This window comes from Papilio polytes, unplaced genomic scaffold, assembly GCF_000836215.1.
Source record: "Papilio polytes unplaced genomic scaffold, Ppol_1.0 DF823399.1, whole genome shotgun sequence".
Lineage (NCBI taxonomy): Eukaryota > Metazoa > Arthropoda > Insecta > Lepidoptera > Papilionidae > Papilio > Papilio polytes.
In genome coordinates, this window is record NW_013525805.1 from 2,532,963 (window position 1) to 2,539,506 (window position 6,544).

The window sequence follows — 6,544 nt, forward strand, 5'->3', positions numbered from 1 at the left end:
CGCCAGATCGCAGACTGGCACAAACTCAAGGAGTAAACCAACAACCACACCTTAAACCCTGTCTCCCCTCACATTTAGACCTATAACAGTAGAAATAACTAATAGAACAACGGTTATAACGACCCCAAACTGTACATCTTAGATAACAATTTTGACAGTCCATGTCTTAATAGATTTTAACCATCCAATGAGACCGACTAGTAACAAATAACATCTCAGTCATAGATGCAGTCTTTTGGACTACAAATAATATAACTTAAAAAAATACCCTTAAATCGGGTAAACACTACATAATAAAATTGTTATCTGTCATATCTTGCTTTATACCACAGTCCCATATATGTCCCTCGCATTCCTGTAGTTTTAACATCTAAATGTGCCCCAATAGACTACTGTTTGAACGCTTTATATAACGCTATTCAAACCACAAACCTGACAACACGCGGCGGCCGCGCCTTCGCAACACGCAGATTTTATTTATGTGCAAAAAATCGATAATATTCAAGTTTTTTTTGGACAAGAGTATAAACTAATTTATCTCTTAATTATGTATTTTGAAATATTCTGCAAATACATTAAAATATTTGACATTCTATAAATATGTTATTTGAAAAATATTAAATTATAAAGGAGATATAACCTAAAATTTTCTTTTCTTGTATAGAAATATGGTTAAGCCAAAATCAACAGGGAAGGAATTTGCTATATTTGGGGTGATAAGTATTATTCCAATTTATTAGGTAGATAATTTTGTTTATAATTTAATGAAATGCGAAATGCTATAAAACATAAATATAAACAACATAATGTTATATCGTTCATTTTATTTACATTTATTTCCATAATTGATGAATATTTTCATCGTAAAACGCACATTTGCTGATAAAGTCCATTGAAAACCTTATTTTTATCTTATTTATTATTTAATAATGAATTGTCTCGTTTGATTTAAAACACTATTTCAAATTACATATTCACGCTTCTTTCTTTTTGTACATTATATGTTTATTGTAAATATTTTGCTAATCTCAAATTATTTTTTTACAAGTATATGAATATTAGGTCTGGTAAAGTTATGTAATTTAGTCACACACGTTTATGTTATCTTATAATATAATGAAAATAATTAAATTAGTAACATATTTTATAATTATAATATATTCCCATTTAAAAAGATTAGATTACTTTCATTTATTTAATAAAATACGTTACATTATTCTCATTTTTCAGTTTTCAGGGATATGTATCGTTTACCCTGATTTGTGTAAATATTTTTTGATAAACAACGCAAGTGTAAAAGCGTTCTTGAAAGCACCAATGTAGAATGACGTATCTTATTTTAAACACTGCGTTTTTGTTTTATTTGTACACAATATCGAGCAAGGATTGTCTTTGATATAATTGAAATAAGTTTCAAGAATCACATAAAGTCATTTGCAGTTAAATACTCAAATAATATTAATTCCATTTCATATATTTCAATATATCTATAGGTAATAGGGTAGAAAGAAATCTATTTTATACTTATAGTAGTGATATATGGAGTTTATAAAGAAATTATTAGCTCATTTCACGATGAAGCTTTGTGCTTTTCACATTTAATTTTTAGTGTCGCATGTATAAAAATAGATGGCGCTTTTCTAAACCGTGGTTTATTTTGGAAATATGTCACAAATTCGATTAACAATTTCAATACATCGTTAAAGTATTTTGTATTTTTTTGCTTGAAATGTATAATTTGCTTTATTATGTACTAGGGACAATAAGAAGTATATTTAATTATTGTATCATTAGTAATAACACATAAAAACATTTTAATTGTATTGAAATTATGCGTTTACTTTAGTATAATATAAAATTATAAATGTCATCTATGTGTAAAGGAATTACAATCTCCATACTTTGACATTCCAAAAATTAATGTGTAAATAAACGCAATCATCGAGCGAATAAGAAATGCTCTACCATTTTAGTCGTCTATTTCGATCTCTTAATGTATTAAGTATCAAGTGTTATTGTTTTCAAAGAAAAGTTGTTTTTACGTTTATATTGTAGTTAACAAAAGTGGCATAGACAGTAGCGCGACCATAGACACCTAGCAGTGTTACCAGAATTACGTCAAAATTTTTGTCTATGGTTTAAAAATCAAATATTCTATACTTATATACCATAAATTCGTATTTACAGATACGCGAAAGATATTTATGCGATATTTTATGTTAAAAAAAAAGAATTTAATTCTTACATTCCAACGTTCATTGATATTTTTAAAATGTTTTAGTAGGAAGCATCAATAAGAGTTCCCACTAGTGTTGTCTCTGTTTTTACCAAATAAAATGAAAGAGATGCAATTTTGTTTTTATATGTGTATTTTGGCGATGGAAAAAATATTTGTACGTTCTATTTATTAGCTGTCATTTGTTTTCCTTCATAAATATCTTTGTAAGTCGTACCCCAGTTTCATTTAATTGTATATTTTCAACACATCAAAAATGTATACTAAGGGATTTTAGTGAATAAATTATTGACTGGTGCTTTCACAAAAAGTATTGTTTTATTTTAATGCCTTATTTCCTCAAAGATTTGCCTTAAAAATTGTGAGAGCCAAAATAGCGGGTGTACCATCGCGTTACGTAGCATATATAATTACGTTCTAGAGAAGGTACATTGTTTTAGCGAGGTACTAAATAGTACATTTTCGGTACATTTTTTTAGTAAGTGGTATAATTTAATTCGCGATGGTACATCCGCTATTTTGACTCTCACTTATAATTCTATAAAGCAGAATTGGTACCTCCTTCTTTTGGGAAGTCGGTCAAAAACTTTGTGTCATTAGGCAATATGCAAATAACGCCAAACTTGACCAAACTTTTCAAAAGTATTCTTTATTACTATAAAAACATACCTGTAAAGATTTTTTTAATATAATGAGATTTCGTGTCGAAATATAATGATTAAAAAGTGTGTTTTTTTGATTCCCTCGTTAAGTTCAAAAACGCAACGACCAACAGGGTCGAAACAAATGACTTATCTATTATGACGTGGCTGTGTTGTCGATACACAGTTCATTTACGTTATTTCATATAGAAATTCACTCTTGAAGTATTTTACGGCAAACACGATATCAAAACTAACTTTTAAATAAAAAATTAATGAAAAGAATAATTAATTACCACTTATTTGTACCAGGAATAATAAAAATAAATCGATTTTTGACTTTTAATAACTTTGAGAACCAATGAGATACCTTGTTGATTTTCTAAATTGACATCTGAGCGAATGTGATGAATGAAATGCATTAAATATGACGATGACGTCACGTGTCTCAAACCAACTCTATCGCGTTTTAGTCGCACCAAAATGATCGTAATTTTATTTTATTATTTTCAGCTCAATGGTTGAATCTTTTCGAGTCAACTTTTTTTTCTGTTTATTTTATAACAAGTAGAATCATTTAAAAAAAGAAAAAATCCAAGCACATTCCCTATTCTTAACTTCTGAGAAGCCGTGGTCTTAAAAAGATTTTTTTTTGTTAGAATGTACATTTTGATACTGTAATAAAAATAACGGAAAAATTAGGATACAATAAAACAGCAAAAATCTTATCAATTGTATATTTTGATATCAAATCTTAACACATATAGAGCTTAACAAAGATTTTACAATTAGAAGCCGAGTCACCTGTGGCGACAATCAAAAGCAAATTAAGGTAGTTTTCCACTGGCGAGACACAAAAAACTCTCTTTTTTCTAAGATAAGGTGACTTTTTATTAATGTTTTTCGCCAATGAAAACCTACCTGAATAAAGTACATTGTGTCGTTTCAATACTGAAAACATTCTATGGCCTTTAGTAAAAATTACATATGATTTTCTTTGATATTTATAATACGGTTACAAACTTAACTAATGTGAGGCAAGGGAGAAATCTCTTAAGAGGATTTGCTTATATTTTAAACAGATAGTAACTGTAAATATAAAATATATCATGAAAAAAACTTACAGACGAATTGAGTACCTACTTCTTTTGGGAAATCGGTCAAAAAATGATGAGTAAAGTACCAGGAAATAGAAAACTTGTCATGGGGGCGCATCAATCGCCTTCTTAAATACAACTTGAATAAGCACACAAAGAAACATCTTTGCTAGTATAAAACTAACTCTAATAAGAGATACAGAAGGTAACAGCCAGTATAATTAGATCCCTTAAAAATTATTTTTGCTGAATTTGTTAAGAAAGGTTTTATTTAACCCAATATAAGATATGTATGTCAAATCTGACAGATCTGAGCCATACAATCGTATGGCTTTAGGGATCAGACATTTTATGATATATTTAAAAAAAATACATTACAATAATAACAACTGAATTTTTACTTTTAGAGTTCTCTGAAGCAATGGAGATTGATTTTTTTTCCTTGTTGAAATATATACCAAAAATCTTATATTTAATTTCGTAATACTTATATCTAGTGCACTATAGTGCTTGAAATGTGTTATTTAAAATATTTTATTGAGTGGAACGATTTTTTGTGGATTTAGTGATTTCTCTTACTATTAAGTCATGGATTAAAATATTTTTATATGATAAAATTAAATTAAAAAGTATAAATTACAAAAAAAAAATAATAAAAAATCTAAAACCAAAAAATTTAATTGTCATGACAAATAAAGTATAGAAATGATTAGAAAAAATTTAAATGACTACCAAAGTATCTTGCCGTCTAAAATCTATTAAAAAATAAAAAAAAATCACAAAATACATTGTCATATAAATTTTTATTGATGGATTATTTCTTTGATTTTATCTAGCTTCATATGAGTAGAATAGAATTGTTTATATTTAGAAAAGTTTTTATAACATATACTCACGGATGTTTAACTTATCAGGTATAGACAGAAGTCTACATGGCCATACCAGTGTAATTTTTTAATACGCAGAGCTGATATACACGGAATATCAAACATAAAATTCGATTATCGCGGCTCTAGTTAAAAAATCGATAATTTACATAGAGTAACATTTTCCAAAGTTATGTTAAGTGAAAAAAGAATAAAAGTTTGGGGGTTTTTTTATTAAATTTACCGAAAAATTCCTTAAATAACATATTTTTTGGATCTCTTTAATCTTGTCGAACTAAATTTAAAATATGTGCCTACTATCTATTCGGCAAGAGGCTATTAAAGTAAATATCATATAAAGTTTTATTGCTAAAAACAGCGATATGAAGATTTGTCCAGATATGTTGGAATTATAAACTAGGTTTTTTTTTTTAAATTTTGGTCCGAAATTCCGAAGTGAACGAGTTTGTATGTGCTATTTAGCCGATAGTTTGAAATTTTTTATTCAAGACTTAGTACTGATCCCTTGAAAAATTGAAAAATATTGTCAAAAAAAATAGTATATTTTTTTAAATTGGTAGAAAAAACTACCGTTAATCAAGAAGTTGGTAACTATTACTAGTAAATTAGGCGTTTGACTACAAACGACATTTTTTTATCCACAATTATCAATCATTTAAATCTACTAAATGCGTAATTTCTGCAAATCTGGCAACTAAATTTCTCGAAAACATCAGGCAAGAATTACAACCTAACTAATATCAGATCTCATGAGTCGAAAATATACAAAAAAAATTAAAGCCAATACATGTAAATGAAATACAAAATCCGCGGCAAAATTAGGCAAGTTGTGCTTTTAAAAATTAGATTTAATTATATACAAAAGTATTTGCGGCCATTGGCGTTGCCAGAATCTTATACGCAGACTTATAGCTAATTTTTAAACAATCTACATTATTGTTTTGACCCTTCGTATTTTACAAAACACTCAATATTCAATTTTAACATTTAACCTCACTTAACACTCTAAATGCCGCAACGATTTTTATATATCAAAGTGAATTCGCACAGTGAATATATGGACATTGAATGTGTTAATATACCAAGAAAACTTGCATTTTTATGATTTGCTTAAAAACATGATTTGTAAATATTTTCTCGTCAGAACTACCAACCATTCGATAACATACATTCAGCCTTACAAATAAACGCGGTATAAAGTTAGGAATAAACTGAGTATAAGCAAATATTAGTACAAACTTTATACCGTGTACAAATAATTGTAAGGCTGTAAGTGTATTCAATTTGACTGAAAAAAACCGTGGGCTATTCACTCAATAATTGTGTAAAAACTTTTAATTGTTCAGTTCAGTTTAGTTTCTTGTTGTCCATGGATTGAACCAGAGTTTTAACTGTTACTATCTATGGTGGATGACATTCGGTTGGTATGTTGGTAGTACTGTCATAAACTACGTAATAACAGAAATATTGCCTTTTGGTAGCTATTTTAGCGGAGCAACATTCAATTTATCATTTAAAAGTAACTTTTAATTAAAATTATTTGGACGTGAACGCGAAGAAATGAGCAAACTCTAATCTTAACGTAATTCTCTATTTAGGGCCTATCCCATCACTGGCTGATAAAGGCTCAGATAGCTTAAATGACGTCCTCGGTAAGGGAACAAAATCCGATATTTCCATCAC